We start from the raw sequence: 21,348 nt of genomic DNA, 5'->3' as shown, positions 1-21,348 counted from the left end.
CTGCAATGAAATGAAAGATACATGTATGCATGTATCTTTATAATAGAATGATTTCTATTCTTTTGGATATATACTCAGTAATGGCATTGCTGGGTCAAATGGTATTTCTGCTTCTAGGTCTTTGAGGAATCGCCACACTGTCTTCCACAATGGTTGAACTAATTTACACTCCCACCAACAGTGCAAAAGTGTTCTTTTTTCTCTACAACCTCACCAGCATCTGTTATTTTTTGACTTCTTAATAATAGCCATTCTGACTGGTATGAGAGGTGTGGGGAATTTATTGTTTTTACAGAGGGTGGAGAAAGAAGGCCCTGGCAGAAGCTCCACCCAGAGCTCCACAGAGTTGTTAATGGTCTTAAGAACTGGGAGATAGTACGGTCATGTAGCCAACGCAGGACTGTGAACTCTGGGGATGCTCCCATCTACATTCACCACCATTCTTACCAAAATAAAACAAACACTGTAGGTACTATGCCTGCATGGTGACTATGTCTGACCTCAGACTGCTTTGTCTTAGAAAAGGAGCCCATCTCCATTCTCAAGATAGGGTCTGATCCTCACATAATGACCAGCTCACTTATGGGCTCGTGTGGTCACGATTCTCATGGTCTACAGTGCTGCAGACCAGGAAGCTGTAGCCCCGATCCCTGCTCTCCTGATTTTGGCTGGCAGTGGGCCACCTTCCTTGCCCTTTACACAGAAAGCTGCACTTCCCAGAACTGTTTTCAACAAGCTGCTTTCCTCCTCCTCAAACCTGCCTGGACTGGTCAGGGCACTCTACCAACAATGCTTTGTTTTCCCTTCCCAAACTTGGCTCTGGCTCCAATCCTATCAGGGCACTTGTACGCAACTGCCCAGGAGCGACCAGCAGGGGGAGCCAGAAAAATTTAGATTTTTCAGCTAGACAAAAGAGGTCCAGGATAAAAGTTGTTTCTCAAGGCCCAGGTAATTTTCTCCTCATTTAAGTTATAGAGAACCGGCTGGGTGTGGTGGCTCACACTTGTAATCTCAGCACTTTGGGAGGCCAAGTTGGGCAGATCACTTGAGGCCAGGAGTTTGAGACCAGCCTGGGCAACACAGTGAAACCCTGTCTCTACAAAAAATACAAAAATTAGCCAAGCATGGTGGTATGCACCTGTAGACCCAGCTACTCCAGAGGCTGAGGCACAAAAACCGCTTGAACCCTGGAGGTGGAGGTTGCAGTGAGCCGAAGTCACACCACTGCACTCCAGCCTGGGTGACAGAGCAAGACCTTGTCTCAAAAAAATATCTATATCTATATCTGCATCTGTATCTGTATCTATATCTGCATCTGTATCTGTATCTATCTACCTACCTACCTACCTATCTAGAGAGAACCAACCTACCTACCTACCTACCTACCTACCTAGAGAGAACCAAGTGTATGGTTAAAACAACTGCTGATTCTGAGGTTCAGATGAGCGGAAAGCCAAACGGAGTTCATCCATTTAGTCATCAACAACTTTTTTTTTTTTTTTTTTTTGAGACAGAGTCTCGCTCTCTCACCCAGGCTGGGGTATAGTGGTGCGATCTCGGCACACTGCAACCTCCGCCTCCCAGGTTCAAGCAATTCTCTGCCTCAGCCTCCTGAGTAGCTGGGATTTACAGTGGCCTACCACCACGCCTGGCTAATTTTTTTTTTTTTTTTTTTTTTGAGATGGAGTCTCGCTCTGTCACCCAGGCTGGAGTGCAGGGGCGCAATCTCGGCTCACTGCAAGCTCTGCCCCCCGGGTTCACGCCATTCTCCTGCCTCAGCCTCCCAAGCAGCTGGGACCACAGGCGCCCACCACCACGCCCAGCTAATTTTTTGTTTTTTTTAGTAGAGACGGGGTTTCACTGTGTTAGCCGGGATGGTCTCGATCTCCTGACCTCGTGATCCACCTGCCTCGGCCTCCCAAAGTGCTGGGATTACAGGCGTGAGCCACCACGCCTGGCCTAATTTTTGTATTTTTAGTAGAGATGGGGTTTCGCCATCTTGGCCAGGCTAGTCTTGAACTCCTGACCTCGTGATCCATCTGCCTTGGCATCAACAACTATTTATTAAGTACCTACTATGCACCAGGTTAGACACTGTATGTAGAATAATTAAGAAGACTGCTAAAGTCCCTAACTTCATACATTATAGAGATGAACTAAGAGAGCTGGTGAGTGGAGGTCCAAGTCACTTTGACTTGAGTAAAGTGAAAATGTGTGGCAGGTTCATGGGACTCTGAAATGGGAGAGACAAAACAAGAGAGTTTAAGGCTGGAAAACACTGTGATTCTATCAATACAAACAAAACAAAACAAAACTCTCTCTCAGAGAAAGAATACTGTACACAATAAGACTGCTAAAAGAAGTCAAAATTAGAGCACACACCCCAGTATCTAAGCGAAACAGCATCAAGAACAAGTAGAAAATGAAAACTTGAATAATATACTGACTTTGTTTCAAAATAATCTAGTGGTAAGAGGGAGTGAGTGGGGGTGGGTATGAAAGAAGACTGGGTATGTGTTGATGATTCCACAAACTGGGTGACAGGTATTTGGTGATTTATTATATTACTTTCTTTACTTTTGTGCATGTTTTTAAATTTCCATAGGGAAAGCTAATATATATCTCTTTCTCAACAACTTAGTCAATAACCACTGTAGCCAAGTTTCACACAGGACACCCTATTTGTTATGGGAGAAAACTGAGCAGATTTGCCCATGCAAAATTCCTAAAGAGTTCAGAACGCACCAAAGCTGTGGATGTTTTCTCTCCCATCCCCTTCTCTCAGATATGTTGCTAGAGCTTATGGTCCTGATCCTTTAGATAGGGGTACAATGGCTATAAGTTATATCATAGGGGCTCCTTATCTATGTTATTCATGAGGGCAGGGACTGTGCCTATTTCATATTTGAATCCTGGAATGTAGCCAGGATTCAATAAAAATTTATTGAATGCACATCAAATATGTTATAATTATTTAAAAGGTCTGTACAGAAAATATGAGTTGGGTTATGACTCAAGGTTCTTTAAAATATATATTTACTGTACTTCTACACACCCATTAGGATGGCTATTATCAAAACATAAGAGTTGGTGAGGATGTGGAGAAACTGGAACCTTTATGCACTGTTGGTAGCAATGTAAAATAGTACCACTACTGGAAAATGGTATGGTGGTTTCTAAAAAAATTAAAATTCAAATTATCATATGATCCAGCCATTCTAGTTCTGGTATATACTCAAAGGAATTGAAAACAGGGTCTCAAAGAGGTATTTGTCTACCCATATTCACAGCAACATTATTCACAATAGCCAAAAGGTAGAAACAACCGAAGTGTCCATCAGTGGGTGAATGGATAAACAAAAGATGGTATACAATGACATATTATTAGCTTTAAAAGGAAGGAATGGGCCAGGCACAGTGGCTCATGCCTGTAATCCCAGCACTTTGAGAGGCCGAGGTGGGCGGATCACAAGGTCAGGAGATGGAGATCATCCTGGCTAACACGGTGAAACCCCGTCTCTACTAAAAATACAAAAAAAATTAGCCAGGCGTGGTGGCGGGCACCTGTAGTCCCCGCTACTCGGGAGGCTGAGGCATGAGAATCGCTTGAACCTCCCCGGGAGGCGGAGCTTGCAGTAAGCCGAGATCGCACCACTGCACTCCATCCTGGGCGACAGAGTGAGACTCCCTCTCAAAAAAAAAAAAAAAAAAAGGACGGAAAGGCTGAGTGCAGTGGCTCAAGCCTGTAATCCCAGCACTTTGGGATGCAGAGGTGACCAGACTGCTTGAGCTCAGGAGTTCAAGACCAGCCTGGGCAACATGGCGAGACCCCACCTCTACTAAAAATACAAAAAAATAGCTGGACGTGGGCTGGGCGCAGTGGCTCAGGCCTGTAATCCCAGCACTTTGTGGGGCTGAGGCAGGCGGATCACTAGGTGAGGAGTTTGAGAACAGCCTGGCCAACATGATGAAACCCTGTCTCTACCAAAAATATAAAAAATTAGCCGGGTGTGGTGGCACACCCCTGTAATCCCACCTACTTGGGAGGCTGAGGCAGAAGAATTGCTTGAACCCGGGAGGCAGAGGTTGCAATGAGCCAAAATCGTGCCATTGCACTCCAGCCTGGGTGACGGAGCGAGACTCCATCTCAAAAAAAAAAAAAAAAAAAAAAGCCAGACGTGGTGGTGCACACCTGTGGTCCTAGCTCCTTGGGAGGCTGAGGCAGGAGGATAGCTGAGGCAGAGGTTGCAATGAGCTAAGATTGTGCTACTGCACTCCAGCCTGGGTGACAGAGTGAGACCATGTCTCGAATAAAAAAAATACAAATAAAAAGGTAGGATATTCTGACATGTGCTACAACATAGATAAACCTTGAGGACATTATGCTAAGTAAAATTAGCCAGTCACAAAAAACAAATATTGTATGATCCCACTTATATGCCATACCTCGAGTAGTCAAATTCATACTATAGAGTCAGAGAGTAGAATGATGGTTTCCAGGGGCTGGGGGAATGGGGAATGGAGAGTTGGAAATTGGGATCTTAAATGTGGGTTAATGGCCAGGTGTGGTCACTCATGCCTTTAATCCCAGCACTTTGGGAGGCCAAGTCCAGTGGATTGCTTGAGCCTGGAGTTTGAGACCAGTCTGGACAACATGGCAAAACCCTGTCTCTACAAAAAATACAAAAAAATTACCTGGGCATGGTGGCACTCACCTGTAGTCTGAGCTACTCGGGAGGGTGAGGTGGGAGAATCGCTTGAGCACAGGAGGTTGAGGCGGCAGTGAGGCGTGAGTATGCCACTGCACTCCAGCCTGGGTGACTGGGTGACAGAGGAGTGAGACTCAGTCTCCAAAAAAAAAAAAAAAAAAAAAAAAAAAACAGAAAAAAGTGGGTTAATGAAATCAACCTGAAACCATCTACTTTCATCACTGAAACAAAATTCTACCTTGTGCAAATTTAAACTCATTTAGTTCATAACAATTTTCAGTAGGCACAAAGACTAGAGAGTTTGTTATAAAACATTAAATCAGGCCCGGTGCACTGGCTCACACCTGTAATCCCGGCACTTAGGTAGGCCGAGGTGGGTGGATCGCCTGAGGTCAGGAGTTCAAGACCAGCCTGGACAACGTGGCAAAACCTCGTCTCTACCAAAAATACAAAAATTAGCCAGGTGTATGGTGCATGCCTGTAATCCCAGCTACTTGGGAGGCTGAGGCACAAGAATCGCTTGAACCCATGAGGCAGAGGTTGCACTGAGCTGAGATCGAGCCACTGCACTCCAGACTTACTGACAGAGCAAGACTCCATCTCAAAAAATAAAAATTAAATCTAGCACGGACTTTAATGAAATGGGTACAGAATCCAACTGGGGAAGAGGAAAATCATCTTGATTTCCCAAAAGGGAATAAGAAATTCAAAACCTCCCTTGGAAAAAATACTGACATATATTTTCTGTTGACCAATAGGAAAGGAGCATTTGGTAATGATAACAACAAAGGAATCCATGGGAGTAGGGGATGAATTCTGTTCCTAGCAGCACTCTGACATCACTGGATGACCCTGAACAAGACCCATAATTTCTGATGGCTCTTCCTTTCTAAAGACGAGGGTACAGTACATATGGAAACAGTGCTTATAAATGCTTGTTCTGGCACCATGAAAGAGGTTTAAAAGACAGGTTCTTTCCCATGTGTCTCCTCATCAGTATGACATCTCAGGGATTGTAATTTACAACAAAGCATATCATAGATCATAAGGCCAGTGCCACTCTTGACTTCTGGAAAGCTCTGGTTCAAGGAAGAGGTTTTCTTAGCAGGCTTTCTGCATCAGAAGTTCAGTCCACAACTGGCAGGAAGTATCAGCACTGAGCTGAAGCAGATGGGTGTAGCCTGAGTTTCTGTGAGGATGAACTAAAAACAGCAGCCAGTATTCTTTGACATCAAGGGAGTGGGCCTCAGTAGTGAATGAGTCTGGGTCCAGAAGAAATAGTGCAAACAAGTCTTTCTAAAGCAGTAAAAAACAACTCAGAAAATAAGAGCCTGGAAAATCTAACCACAGCACAGTAAGGCAATAAAACAAACACTTCTTAATTACCTTAAATGACAAGTGTGCTAATTATGCAAATGATCCACACAGAAGTACTTGCAACAAAAAAAAGGAAAATATGAAATAATGATCATGATATACTAAAAGGTACTAAAAGTCAGAAGCACATTTGGAGTAATAAAAGTAGAGCATTCAAAAAGCTAAATAATCAAAACAATATATGATACTGGTAGAGAATAGACATATATATGTATGGAACAGAATTGAGAGTCCAGAAATAAACTTAAACATCTGTGGTCAACTGACTTTCCACAAGAGTATTAAGACTATTTGGCCGGGCGCAGTGGCTCACACCTGTAATCCCAGCACTTTGGAAGGCCAAGGCAGGTGCATCACGAGGTCAGGAGATCGAGACCATCCTGGCTAAAACGGTGAAACCCCATCTCTACTAAAAACACAAAAAATTAGCCGGGCATGGTGGCAGGCACCTGTAGTCCCAGCTACTGGGGAGGCTGAGGCAGAATGGCGTGAACCCGGGAGGCGGAGCTTGCAGTGAGCAGAGATCGCGCCACTGCACTCCAGCCTGGGCGATAGAGTGAGACTCTGTCTCAAAAAAAAAAAAAAAAAAAAAAAAAGACTACTCAATGGAGAAAGGTTAATCTATCAACAAATAGTGCTGGATATCCACATGCAAAATAGGATATCAGAAGCATAAAACACTAAACGAAAAAACAGATACAATTGAGTTGATCAAAATTTAAAACTTTGTGCATCAAAGGACTATCAAGAAAGTGAGAAGACAACCCACAGATTGGCAGAAAATATTTCCAAGTCATATATCAGATAAGGGTCTAGTGACCAGAGTATATAAAAAACTCTTGGCTGGGTGCGGTGGTTTACGCCTGTAATCGCAGCACTTTGGGAGGCTGAGGCAGGTGGATTACCTGAGCTCAAGAGTTCCAGACCAGCCTGGGCAGCATGGTGAAACCCCGTCTCTACTAAAAATACAAAAAATAAGCCGGGCACTGTAGCATGCACCTGTAGTCCCAGCTACTTGGGAGGCTGAGACAGGAGAATCACTTCAGCTTGGGAGGTGGAGATTGCAGTGAGCCGAGATTGTGCCACTGCACTCCAGCCTGGGCAACAGAGTGAAACCTTGTCAAAAAAAAACAAAAAAAACAAAAATGAAAAACAACTCTTACAACTCAACAACAAAAAGACAACCTGATTTTTAAAATGGGAGAAAGGACTTCAATAAACATTTCTTCAAAGAATATAAACAAACAGCCAACAAGCACATTAGTCATTAGGAAAATGCAAATCAAAACCACAATGAGATCCTACTTCACACTCACAAATATGGCCATAATAAAAAAGGAAAAAAATCAACAACATCCTTGTTGGCAAGGATGTGGAAAAATTAGAATCCTCATACATTGCTGGTGGGATGTAAACTGGTACAGCCACCAGTACCTGACTACAGCCATACCACCACGAACATGTCCAATCTTGTCTAAACTTTGATGTGGAAAAACTGATACGGAAAATAGTTTGATCAGCTGGGCACAGTGGCTCACGTCTGCAATCTCAGAACTTTGGGGAGCTGAGGGGGGTGGATCACCTGAGGTTGGGAGATGAAGACCAGCCTGGCCAACATGGCGAAACCTGTCTCTACTAAAAGTACAAATTTTTGTATTTTTAGTAGAGCCGGGTGTGGTGGCTCACACCTGTAATCGCAGCTGCTCGTGAGGCTGAGGCAGGAGAGTCATTTGAACCCAGGAGACGGAGATTGCAGTGAACCAAGATCACATCACTGCACTCCAGCCTGGGTGACAGAGTGAGACTCCATCTCAAAAAAAAAAAAAAAAAAGAAAAGAAAAAGAAAAGAAAATAGTTTGATGGTTCCTCGAAAAGTTAAACATAGAATAACCAGCAATGCCACTCCTAGGTATATACTCAAAAGAAATGAAAACAGGTATCAAACAAAAACCTGTACATGAATATTCATAGTAGCATTATTCATAATAGCCAAAAGGTGGAAACAACTCAAATGTCCACCAACTGATGACTGGATAAACAAAATATGGTACATCCATACACAGGAATATTATTCAGCCATAAAAAGAAATGCTGATACATGCTACAACTTAGATGAACCTTCAAAACATCATGCTTAGTAGAAGAAGCCAGACACAAAAGGTTGCATATAGTATGATTCCATTTACATAAAATGTCTGGAATAGGCATATCCATAGAAATACAAAGAGATCAGTATTTACTTGGAACACTTGGGACAATAACAAATAAAATAATAAAAATTTTAAAAAAGAGTCCAGGCGCAGTGGCTCACGCCTGTAATCCCAGCACTTTGGGAGGCCAAGGTGGGTGGATCACGAGGTCAGGAGATCGAGACCGTGGTGAAACCCTGTCTCTACTAAAAATACAAAAAATTAGCCGGGCACGCTGGCGGGCACCTGTAGTACCAGCTACTCGGGAGGCTGAGGCAGGAGAATGGCGTGAACCTGGGAGGCGGAGCTTGCAGTGAGCCGAGATCATGCCACTGCACTCCAGCCTGGCCGACAGAGCGAGACTCCGTCTCAAAATAATAATAACAATAATAATAATAATAATAATAATAATAATTTAAAAAAGGAGGAGATCAGAGGTTGCCAGAGGGTGAGGAGAAAGGAAAATGAAGAGTGGCTGCCAACAGGTACTAGGTTTCTCCCATCTGAGTACTAACCAGACTCAACCCTGCTTAGCTTCTGAGATCAGACAAGATTGGACATGTTCAGGGTGGTATGGCTGTAGACAGGTACCAGGGTTTCTTTTTGGGGTGATGAAGAGTTCTGGAATTAGATAGCGGTGATGGTTACACAACCTTGTGAATATACAGACATGAGCCACATAATGATGTTTCAGTCAACAGACCGCATATATGGCAGTGGTCCTATAACACAGTGGTCCCCAACCTTTTTGGCACCAGGGACTGGTTTCATGGAAGACAATTTTTCCATGGACTGAGGTTGATGGGGGGATAGTTTCAGGATGAAACTGTTCCACCTCAGATCATCAGGCATTAGTTAGATTCTTGGAAGGAGTGCGCAACCTAGATCCCTAGCATGTGCAGTTCACAATAGGGTTCACATTCCTATTAGAATCTAATGTCACCACTGATCTGACAAGAGGCAGAGCTCAGATGGTAATGTTTGCTCACCTGCTGCTCACCTCCTGCTGTGCTACTGGGTTCCTAACAGGCCACAGCCCTGGGGTTTGGGGATCCCCGCTATAAGATTATAATACCATATTTTTACTCTACCTTTTCTATGTTTAGATACACTAATACTTATCATTGTGTTAAAGTTGCCTATAGTATTTAGTACAGTTAGATGCTGTACAGGTTTGTAGCCTGAGATCAGTAGGTTACACCATATAGCCTAGATATGTAGTAGGCTGTCCCGTCTAGGTTTGTGTAATTATACTCTATGATATTTGCATGACGCATTTCTCAGAACCTATCCTTGTTGTTAAGTGACGCACAGGTACTAACAACTACTGAACTGTATGCTGTAAAATGATGAATTTCATGATATGTGAATTATATCTCAATAGAAAAGAGCATTTATAAAGTTTTTGTTGCTAAATTTATTTACTTTCGGTAAATTTTCTTTTAAAAGATGTCTATGTTTTACTGTCTTCGTGGTGCTGGGACATAACTGACATCTGAAGCCTTGAATGCCTCTCTTTGCAAACTCATTTGTTACTACTCAGTTACCATCTCACCTCCAATACCCAACTGCATACCAAACCTCTAGCCATTACTAGAACACATACTCTGAGCTCTGCCATACTTTAGCGCCTGCACACATGCTGTTTCTTCTGCTCAGAAACTTTTGTGCCTTCTGTCCATCCCATCCAAGCCTGTTTTTCAATGCCCAACACAAATGTCACTGGTACCCTGAAACTTCAACTCCTCCTTGCCCCATCTCAGAAAATGTAACTTTCTGTATTCTTCTCTCTGTATATTCCTCTAAAGTGGTATTTCTTATACTATACCATAATGACCTGGTCCCATGTTTGTCCTCTTCTTCCCTCTTCATCCCAGACTGGGACCACAGGGAGGTAGAACTTTTTCTGTTTGTTTTTTTTTTTTTGAGACAGAGTCTTGCTCTGTCGCCAGGCTGGAGTGCAATGGCACGATCTCGGCTCACTGCAACCTCTGCCTCCCAGGTTCAAGTGATTCTCCTACCTCAGCCTCCCCAGTAGCTGGGATTTCAGGCGCACACCACCATGCCCAGCTAATTTTTGTATTTTTAGTAGAGACGGGATTTCACCATGTTGACCGGGATGGTCTCGATCTCTTGTCCTCGTGATCCGCCCGTCTCAGCCTCCCAAAGTGTTGGGATTACGGGCATGAGCCACTGCGCCCGGCCGGAGGTACAACTTTCTTAGTCAATCTTGAGCACCAGTGTAGTGCTTAGAATAGGGTAGTGAGAGAAGCTAACATTTACTGAATGCCTAAGAAGTCCAGGGCACATAACAATCTTCACAACCATCCTGTGAAGTACGTATTACCCTATCCATTTTACAGATAAAGAAACTTGAGTTTCAAGAAAGGTATACCTAAGGTCATTCAACTTGTTAAATGATGGAATGGAGGAGTTGAGACCAGATTGGACTTCTGCCGCTTTTTTTTTTTTTTTTTTTTTTTTTGAGACAGGCTGGAGTGCAGTGGTGTGATCTCGGCTCACTGCAAGCTCCGCCTCCCAGGTTCACGCCATTCTCCTGCCTCAGCCTCCCAAGTAGCTGGGACTACAGGCGCCCGCCACCATGCCCGGCTAATTTTTTCCACTTTTAGTAGAGACGGGGTTTCACCGTGTTAGCCAGGATGGTCTCAATCTCCTGACCTTGTGATCTGTCCGCCTCGGCCTCCCAAAGTGCTGGGATTACAGGCGTGAGCGACCGCGCCCAGCCGAACTTCTGCCTCTTAAATCCAGGGTTCTCCCTGTCAGTACAGTGAGGTGGTAACTAGCAAAAGCTATGAGATATGACTGCCTGGGTACATATCCCAGCTCTTTCACTTATCTTCATGGCTTTACGCAAATTACTTAACCTCTTTATGATTGTTTCTTCATTTGTAAAAGGAAGATAATAACAGTGCCTATATATAGGGTTTTTATTAAGAATAAATGAGATAGTATATATAAGCACTTAGAACAGTATCTGGCACATACTAGGTGCTCAATAAATGTTAGCTATGACATTTATTACTGTCCCACATTGAGCTGGTGTTTGTTAAACACTGGATGACTGGATAAAATGTACATCTTTCATGCAGAGATTGCTGGATTATCCATTTCACTGATTCAGGATCAGAGTCTCTTAAGAATCCAGAGAGGGGATGTTGAAGCCCTAAGAAGTAAAAACACTAAAATGATAACATTTTGACCTTTTGAAGACTCTCTGAGGTGGCAATGGCCACAAAATTGAGCGGAAACCAAACATATTCAGCCCCATTTCCAGATAAATTGGATTTGCTAAACCACTCAGAATAACAAGAGCAAGAATTAGATGTTCAGCTAAGCTCTAGCTTCTGATCCTAGATGGTGGCAATAACAACGATAGTATTAATGATAATAGCAGAAACTCTTAATATGTGTGAGGCATTCTTCTAAATGCTTTACATACATTAATTTAATGTTCATCGGAGCAGATTCTCCTACTGTATCCAAGAGATCAGAAATTCAGAGCAAAAAGCAGATTGCTGCCTGATAGCAGATCCACTCTAGGAATGGGGAGATTTTCTCATAAATCTAATGACTGGTGAAAGTGACAAGAGGTTAGTCCACTCAGTGTTGGAAAGGACAAGATCCTAGAAAGTGGAAATGCTCCACTATTGCTTTAGGGGGAACAGCCTGGCTACAACTGGGCAGACTTTCTATTACTAACATCAGGATAATAGGGAAGCTCCTGCCAATGCTGCATAGAACTAAGAACACTTAGCAGTGATGGCTGACTTCCAACTGAGCCATTAAGGTAAATGTAGAAGAAAGCTCCAGGTAGAAATATCTTTGGGAACTCAGAGAACACACTGAGTGTTTGAAGCTGGTACTTAATCTATTATTGAACTCAGAGTTTGCCATTCTGGGGCCAATTTGAGTCCACTTATGACACCTCCCACAGCACTGCTCATTTCTGTTAACTGGGCTTCACAGAGGGTGAGAAGGGCAGCAATCAGATCATATAATTGGGCCTCATTATAATAAAATGTTGATTTCTGTTGTCCTTGGACTTCCTTCCAGCCACAATCACTCTATGATCTTGTCTGAGATTCTTTTTCCTTTCTCTCTCCATTTTACTGACTGTAATGGAATAATAGCAGAAGCTCTCAATCTGTATGAGGTATATATATGAAGAATGTGTAACATTCACTGTGTTTCCTAATAGATGAATTATCTAAAGGACACCTCTTAAGAAGAGATGAGATGGAGCCAACTGTCAGAAAAAAAAATGGGTGAAGAAAGTTTCAAGGAGAAGACTCCACAGAGCAGAATGGGAAAGATGGCCAGGAGAAAAGTGAGATAATAAAAGGAAAAGCAGTCCCTGACACAGAAGGTACTCAACAGCTATTTGCTGACTGAAAGAATAAACACTAATAAGAGAATGAAATACCAGGATTATAAAGAGGGAACAAAGATATTTTCCCATCTACTTTGTTGTTACCCCACCCAGGATATATTTAGGTTGGTGCAAAAGTAATTGCGGTTTTTGAATAGTTAATAGATTAACATCTAATTTATGTATTGTTTACATACATACAAATACAAACTACAACCATATATGATACATTTAAAGTAATACGCTAGGCACAGTGGTGCATATCTATAGTCCCAGCTGAGGTGGGAAGACTGCTTGAGCATAGGAGTTCAAGTCCCCTTGGGCAACATAGCAAGACCCTGTCTCTAAACAAAGAAAACAAAAAAAAGTGAAGTAATTAATGCCAAACATTGCAATCAGGGTTTGGTGCACTTGAAATACACAAATGAGTGTTTTTACATGCTGAAGACACAGCAACCAACAACTGGGGCTAAAGTGCTGCATTCCTAAAGTTAACCCACAGAGCCTATCATGCCACGCCAAAGTTCACTGCTCCGGCTCCAAACCGGGGACTTTCCTTTCCTATTTCCTCTCCCTAACAGCTTAGAGCTACTGGACTCCATCCTTGAACTCCTCTGTTTACTAAAAATGTTCTTTATAAGCTATGAAATCTGGATTTTGAGGTCTGGTTTCTTACTTCAACTTTGCAACTCATTTCCCACCCCGAGTTCACACAATCTCAAAATGTTCATGAATGTTATGGCTAGACCTAAAGCTTCTTTGTGCCTTCCTGCCAGCCTGCCTTTGTTTAAGTACCTTCTAGCCTATCCTCACTCACTTGAGTTTTTACTCTAATTTTCTGTCCAGTCTTCCCACCACTAGTCCCCTATCAAATTGCTTGCTGGACATTTCTATATACATAGCTTGCTTGTCCTTACGTCAAATTCAAAACCACCAAGAGCAAATCCAATGTGTGTTCCCACATCAGCTCCCCTTCCTCACCTCCCTGGTATGGTTACTGACCAATTAGAATGAATGTCCAACCACTCAGAATGCCACAGGCAACAGGCCAAATCAGTGTACTGGGTCCAATGTCAGCCCTGTCCATAATCCTTCTACCCAGCTAAACTTGGAGGAATTGTCTGTTCTCACAGTCTCCCTTCCTCATCTCTTATTCCTTCCATAATCCATACATTTTTAGCCCTCCTTCCTTATCATAAAAATTCCTCCTGACAAGGTCACCAATGGCCTTCTTGTTGCTAAAACCAATTAATTCTTTTTAGCTTTTATTTCACTTGCTCATCCTTGGTAACATTTAACAATGCTGACCATTCCCTCCTCCCTGAAACACTCTCCTTAGCTTCTCTGACATTATACTCTTCTGGTTGCAATCCAGTCACCTCTGGTGGTGCCTTCTCAGCCTCCCCCAAACCTGCTTTTCCTCAGGTTTCTTATCTCAGTGAAAGTCACCACCATCCCCTAAGCTCCTAAACCAGAAACCAAATTCCTTATTCTTCTTATTTGCTTCTAACCTTCCTTCAGTCATGGAATCCTGCTTATTCTTAGTTTGCTTCTCTTCACTGACTACATTTTTTTTTTTTTTTTTGTGATGGAGTCTCACTCTGTCGCCCAGGCTGGAGTGCAGTGGCGTGATCTCAGCTCACGGCAACCTCCGCCTCCCTGGTTCAAGTGATTCGTCTGTCTCAGCCTCCTGAGTAGCTGGGACTACAGGCACGTGCCACCAGGCCCGGCTAATTTTTGTATTTTTAGTAGAGACAGGGTTTCACCATATTGGCCAGGCTGGTCTCAAACTCCTGACCTTGTGATCCGCCCGCCTCGGCCTCCCAAAGTGCTGGGATTACAGACGTGAGCCACTGTGCCCGGCCTTCACGGCCTACATTTTTAAAGCACTTAAATATGTGCTAGGCAGGTGTGTTCTAAGTGATTTATCCTCACAATAAGCCCATAAGGTAAATTTTATTATCTCCAATTTTCAGATTAGGTAACAGAGGCAAAGAGTGGTTAAATAACTTGCATAAAGTCACATAACTACTAAGTGGCAGAGCAGGATTCAAACCCAGGTGGCCTGACTCAATTCTGGATCCAGGTCACTATCCTATCTCACTGAAATCTCTGCAACAGCCTCCTTGGTTTCCAGCCTTCCATCATGGATGGCTTCCCTGTAGCCACAGTGATCTTTGTTAAAACAGAAGTCTGACTCTTGCTACTCTTTTGCATGAAAATCTTTACTGGCTCTTTATTGCCTTCAGAATAAAGTCTACACTCAATATGACATTCAGGGACCTCCATAACCTAGCCAGAAAGTGTATACTTCTTCGGCTTCATGTTTTTGGTTTTTGGCCCCATTTTAACCATGACCCTAAAAGCTCCACTAGCACAATGATAGTCTGCACTTCCAGGTTTCTGCACTGTTTGATGTGCCAAGAACACTCTTTCCCACCTTCACATTCGACTTCTTCTGATAAGCCTTTTCTGATTTCCTAAGACTAGGGTGTATGCCTCTCCTGTGAGCTCCCACAGCTCCCAGTTCTAATTCTCACTGTAGCATTTATTTCACTGTGTTATATGATTCTACTACCCATCTGCTAATATTAATATCTGCTTTATCACAAGATTGTGAGCTTCCTGAGAATGGGAACTGTGTAGGATTCACTGTTGTATCCTCAGTACTCACTGCTGCCTACCTGGTGCACGGTAGGCAATATTCATTTAATGAATAAAACTTTATTGTCTATATCACACTCTTTAACACTTACTTATATAATGCCCTATATTGATTTTATTTTCATATGTGTTAGCCTGATCTTTATAACCAGAATGTCAGTTTCTTGAAAGATAGCAATTACACCCAGTACTTCTTTTATAAATTTATTTACTCTTAGGCTGGGTGCAGTGGCTCACGCCTATAATCGCCAAATTTTGGGAGGCTGAGGCAGGAGGATCACTTGAGTCCAGGAGTTTGAGGTCAGCCTGGGTATAGTGAGACCTCATCTCTATAAAAAATAAGCAAAATTAGCTGGGCATGGTGGCATGCACCTGTGGTCCCAGCTATTCAGGAGAGCTGAGGTGGGACGATTGCTTGAGCTCCAGAGCCTGAGGCTACAGGAAGCCATGATCATGCCACTCCAGCCTCGGTGACAAAGCGAGATCTTGTCTCATAAAAGAAAAAAAAATTATCTTTAGAGATGGGGTCTCACTCTGTCACCCAGGATGGAGTGCAGTGTCATGATCATAGCTCACTGCAGCCTTGAACTCTTGGGCTCAAGAGATCCTCCCACCTCAGCCTCCCAAGTAGCTGGGACTACAGGTCTGTGCTGCCATGCCCAGCTAATTCTTTTATTTGCAGAGATGGGGGTCTCACAATGTTGCCCAGGCTGGTCTTGAACTTCTGACCTCAAGCAATACTCCTGCCTCAGCCTCCCAAAATGTTGGAATTATAGGCAAAACCCACCATGCCTGGCCTATACCTAGTACTTACAAGTTAGGAGGTACTCACAAAAATTCCTGATAACAGCTAACATTTATTCAGGGATCAATGAATGTCAACAATCCAATGATTTTGGTAATTTTTCTCTCTCTCTGCCTCCCTCCATATGAGGAAACTGAGCCATAGTTTAGTAGCTTGCCTAAGATGACATAGCTAGGAAGCAACAGAGCTGGGATTTGAATCCTCATGTTGGTGCCTGCATTCTTAACCACTATGATAACAGGCTAAGAAAACTTAAAATTATAGATGCTAAGTAACTTACCTAAGATCTTTTTAAACATTTAAAAAGTTTTTTTTTCCCTTTGTTAGTAGGCAAGGAACTAAGATCATAGTGCAGTGCTAAGACTAGAACCCAAGTATTTTCAAAGGCTACGCTCGGCTGGGTGTGGTGGCTCATGCCTGTAATACCAGCACTTTGGGAGGCTGAGGCGGGTGGATCACGAGGTCAGGAGTTTGAGATCAGCCTGGCCAACATGGTGAAACCCCATCTCTACTAAAAATACAAAAAATAGCTGGGCGTGGTGGCGGGTGCCCATAATCCCAGTTATTCGGGAGGCTGAGGCAAGAGAATCTCGCTTGAACCTGGGAGGCGGAGGTTGCAGTGAGGCAAGATGGCACCACTGCACTCCAGTCTGGGCGACAGAGCGAGACTCTGTCTCAAAAACAAAAACAAAAACAAAAAAAAACCCCAAAGCCTACGCTCATAAATTATTTGGTATACTGCTTCTCCTACTTTAAAAGTCAGTACTAAGCTCATACTGGGTGTTAATACATTTTAAAACTGCAAATCCAGTTTACTGAAATTGGAGAATATCAGATCCCCTTCCAAGAGAGGCATAATTGTAGCTTACTGGGTGAATTCACCTTTTATATTGACAGTCTAGCCTTACGAACCAATTAAGTTTGTAGTTTCTGCATTCTTCCTGTGACACTGAAGACTGTTTTCATCAATGTGAAAACCATGTTATCTAAGCTAAATCAATATCCACTCTCATTCAGAATTTATTCTTCCTTTTATTTCTCAACACCAGTGACATGTTCCCCAGTTCTCTGCCTTTGTGGCTCCTTAGTTTCCAGTGTGGAATGTCTTATTTCTGAAAGTAACCTGTGATTGACAAGCCTTCTTGGCTATTCTGTAGTTTACCCTAAAAAAAATCTGTTCTCTCTGTCGGCTCATTAGACTGCTTTTCCTTACATGGTACTCTGCTTTTCCCCTTTATTTCAAGCATTTATTAAAACTAAACTATGTACCAAGCATACACAAAATGGATATAACCTAACTCTTTGAAGGCTACACTTCAAAGAAACAGCCTTGGTGTTTACATATTTTGACTAGAATATTATTTCCCTAACAAGCTGCATAAAACCATTCCTGCTCAGTTTGTAATTATACACCAAAATATTGAGCACAATCTCAGTAGCTACTTCTACAGCACATCATATAAAGTGAATTGCTGGAACCAACTCATTAGGTCTTATTCCAAAGATTTTTACCAACACTTTGGCCCTCTTTTGCTGACAAAAAGGATTCTTAAGCCTTTTAACAGCTTTATAACTTCCTTATTAGAGCTCACTCACTAACATATCCTGTTAACAAAATGAAGTGCCCATCCTTCTTGGGAAACACTCTTGAGAATATTTCCTGATTTCATCGCACAGCTTTGTCTCTGGATTAGTAATCATCTAATACGAAACTGAGGATATGAGTATTATGTTTCACAATGTTGTCTTCAAGGATATAAACAATTCAAAATTTAAGTATTTGAGTAGCACTGTATCACATTATTATTGCCGTGATATTTTCAGAAGAAATCTGAAGTCTGCGCTAACTACAGGCCATAAAATATGGCCATCTTGCCCCAATAAATGGAGCAAAGTTCAAATCTGGATCATCAGAAAAAGACAACAGGCACATTTCTAAACCAAATCTGATTGCCTTGAGGAAGGAAGGTACTGAACCTGTTAGAGTACATCTCTGAAGGACCGAGAATCAAGTCCTTCATTCCCCTGCCCACTAAAAAAATCCAATCAATCATGTTGATAAATGTCTTAGTTACAGGGGAGAAAAAATAGACATGACTAAGCTGAAAAAAATCTTCTGGCTTTGTATCTTTTCTAGGCAGTGCTGTTCCTGATAAGACACATGACACAAAATATGGTTTTGCTGAGTATCAAGGTAAGTTAGGGAAAATAGTATTTTTTAAATAGGAAAATCAGATGACAACAGCAACAGGTAAAGAAGCCTTGGGCTTCTGAGGTAGAAATACTAGCATCCCTACATAGGCATGGTAGATAATCTGAAACTAGTACAAGTGCTGGCCTGTTATAGCCTGTCTCTACCGTAATCAGAGGGAAAAGTATTACAATCCAGCAAAAGTAGCCCTTCAAAATCTGAGGAGGAGCATTTCATCAGATATCAATAAATGAACCCTCGCTGCATACAAAGGCAATACATTACGTGCTGAGTGACCAACTTCAAAGAATCTTCTGCTGTTCTGAAATTTAAAACTACTCTCATTTCCTCAAGCCTGTATTTTATGTAATGAAACAAAATGCACATCATATGTCTCCTGCTGCACTGTAAGAGTAAACATAGGACCCCTCCCACCAAAAATTGTGCAAAGAGCCCTTCCCCTTCAGCCTTTTGCTATAGAAATATCCTATTACTTCCCTGAAAATAGTATATGCTTTCTTTGGCAAGTGGAATATCACCCTGTTACTCTCTCTCTTACTCTGCTTCACTTTTTTTCGCATAACGCTTAAGATTACCTAATATTTTACATGTTTATCATGTCTCTCCCAATTAGAATATAAGCTTCATGAGGGCAGAGATTTCAAATATTTTGTTCACAGATGTATTCCCAGTATCTACAACTATATTTAGCATGTAGCAGATTCTCAAAAATATTTGTAAAATTAATAAAATTTAAAAATCCCTATTATATTGGAATTGCTAAATTAAAAAAAAATTTTGGCCAGGCGCAGTGGCTCACACCTATAATCCCAGCACTTTAGGAGGCCAAGGCAGGCGGATTACGAGGTCAGGAGATTGAGACCATCCTGGCTAACACAGTGAAACCCCGTCTCTACTAAACAAAATACAAAAAATTAGCTGGGCATGGTGGCGGGCGCCTGTAGTCCCAGCTACTCGGGAGGCTGAGGCAGAATGGCGTGAACCCAGGAGGCGGAGCTTGCAGCGAGCCGAGATGGCGCCACTGCATTCCAGCCCGGGCAACAGAGCAAGACTCTGTCTCAAAAAAAATAAATTTTTTTTTTTAAGACAGGGTCTCTCTTTGTTGCCCAAGCTGGAGTGCAGTGGCATGATCCCAGGTCACTGCAGCCTCCAACTCCTGAACTCAAATGATCCTCCCACCTCAGTAGGTGGGACTACAGATGAGTGCCACCACACCTACCTATTTTTTTTTTTTTTTTTTTGTAGAGATGAGGGTCTTATTATGTTGCCCAGGCTGGTCTCAAACTCCTGGGCTCATCCTCCCACCTTGGCCTCCCAAGTGCTGGGATTTACAAGTGTGAGCCACTATACCTGGCCAAATTTTAAAATGTTACCGTATCTGTGTATGTATATGCGTGAATAAATTTACAGATTCTAGGGTGTAATTCACAGGGTAGACCAAGTCAAGAGTCAGAGGATCAGAAGCTTGGGTGGGGAGATAGGAGAGTGATTGCAAAAACAAAGCAATCTATCTTATTAAATGGACGAAAGGGATCAAACATTATCAGTAAACTATTTAAAGAGTGAATTAAATGTATCTCTCTATCCTTTCTATGAGTGTAGTGAATTCAGATTCACCTCAGATTAGTTGAATTGACACTAGTTTTCTTCCCTGATAAAGCTTTTAAAATTTATTTAGTAAAGTGGCCAGGCATGGTGGCTCACACCTGTAATCCCAGCACTTTGGGAGGCTAAGGTGGGTGGATCACCTGAGGTCAGGAGTTTGAGACCAGCCTGGCCAACATGGTGAAACCCCATCTCTACTAAAAAAATACAAAAAAAAAAATTAGCCAGGCGTGGTGGCGCACACCTTTAATCCCAGCTACTTGGGAGGCTGAGGCAGGAGAATTGCTTGAACCTGGGAGGTGGAGGTTGCAGTAAGCCGAGATGGTGCCACTGCACTCCAGCCTGGGAGACAGAGACTCCGTCCCCCTCCCCCCAAAAAATTAGTTAAGTTGTTTTCCTCCTTAAATTACTGCCTGCAAGATTGAAACAGAGTTTCCCCATTTCTATTTTGGGATCTGACTGAGTCACAAGGTAGTCTTGACGAATCACTCTGCTCTATCTCTCAGTTTACTGAGGCTGCCTGGGAACTTGTGCTGTCAGCCAAACAGGAAGAAGGGCCCTTCTGCCTACTCCAAAAGGCCTCAGTCAAATGCATATGGTGAGATTTAATGATGGATATAAATTACAGCAAATGGATTTCCTATAGGGTGAGGGAAAAAAAAAAAAAGCAAACATTTTACTTAACTTCCTCTATACAATTCAGGGCTGGCAGAAAGGGTAGACTATTACAATGTAACTGAGCAAATTTTTCCATGTTTGCATAACATGTGTTTTCAACTAAAGATACTCCTTCTATAGTCCTACTTTATACAACACCCCAAAAAACCTCAAATGTAAGAAAAAGCAATGTGACAGATTTGACCCTGGCCAAGTTACACTGTTTTTTGTTTTGTTTTGTTTTGTTTTTTAGTGTCAGTGTTCATAAAGGCCCTTTTTCTTTTTCAAGGATGGGTATAAAGTGTTACTCGGCCGAACGCGGTGGCTCACACCTGTAATTCCAACACTTTGGGAGGCCGAGGCAGGTGGATTACGAGGTCAGGAGTTCAAGACCAGTCTGGCCAACATAGTGAAACCCCCGTCTCTACTAAAAATACAAAAAATTAGCTGGGTGTGGTGGTGTGCCCCTGTCACAAGGTAGTCTTGACGAATCACTCTGCTCTCTCTCTCAGTTTACTGAGGCTGCCTGGGAACTTGAGCTGTCAGCCAAACAGGAAGAAGGGCCCTTCTGCCTAACTCCAAAAGGCCTAAGTCAAATGGATATGGTGAGATTTAATGATGGATATAAATTACAGCAAATGGATTTCCTATAGAGTGAGGGAAAAAAAAAAATCCAGCTACTCCGGAGACTGAGGCAGAATTGCGAGAACCCGGCAGGTGGTTGCAGTGAGCCGAGATTG

General features: G+C 42.6%; 1 long non-coding RNA gene across 4 annotated transcripts in view; it reads right to left on the bottom strand.

The window, feature by feature from the left end:
- The window catches only part of LOC106634268 (uncharacterized), a 47,161-nt gene that overhangs the window by 23,770 nt on the left and 2,043 nt on the right, over positions 1-21,348 (bottom strand). The window lies entirely within an intron of this gene.

The sequence above is a fragment of the Pan paniscus genome, chromosome 23, assembly GCF_029289425.2.
Source record: "Pan paniscus chromosome 23, NHGRI_mPanPan1-v2.0_pri, whole genome shotgun sequence".
Taxonomy (NCBI): Eukaryota; Metazoa; Chordata; class Mammalia; order Primates; family Hominidae; genus Pan; species Pan paniscus.
The sequence above is the reverse complement of the archived record's forward strand: the minus strand, read 5'-3'. Positions and strand labels throughout refer to the sequence as shown.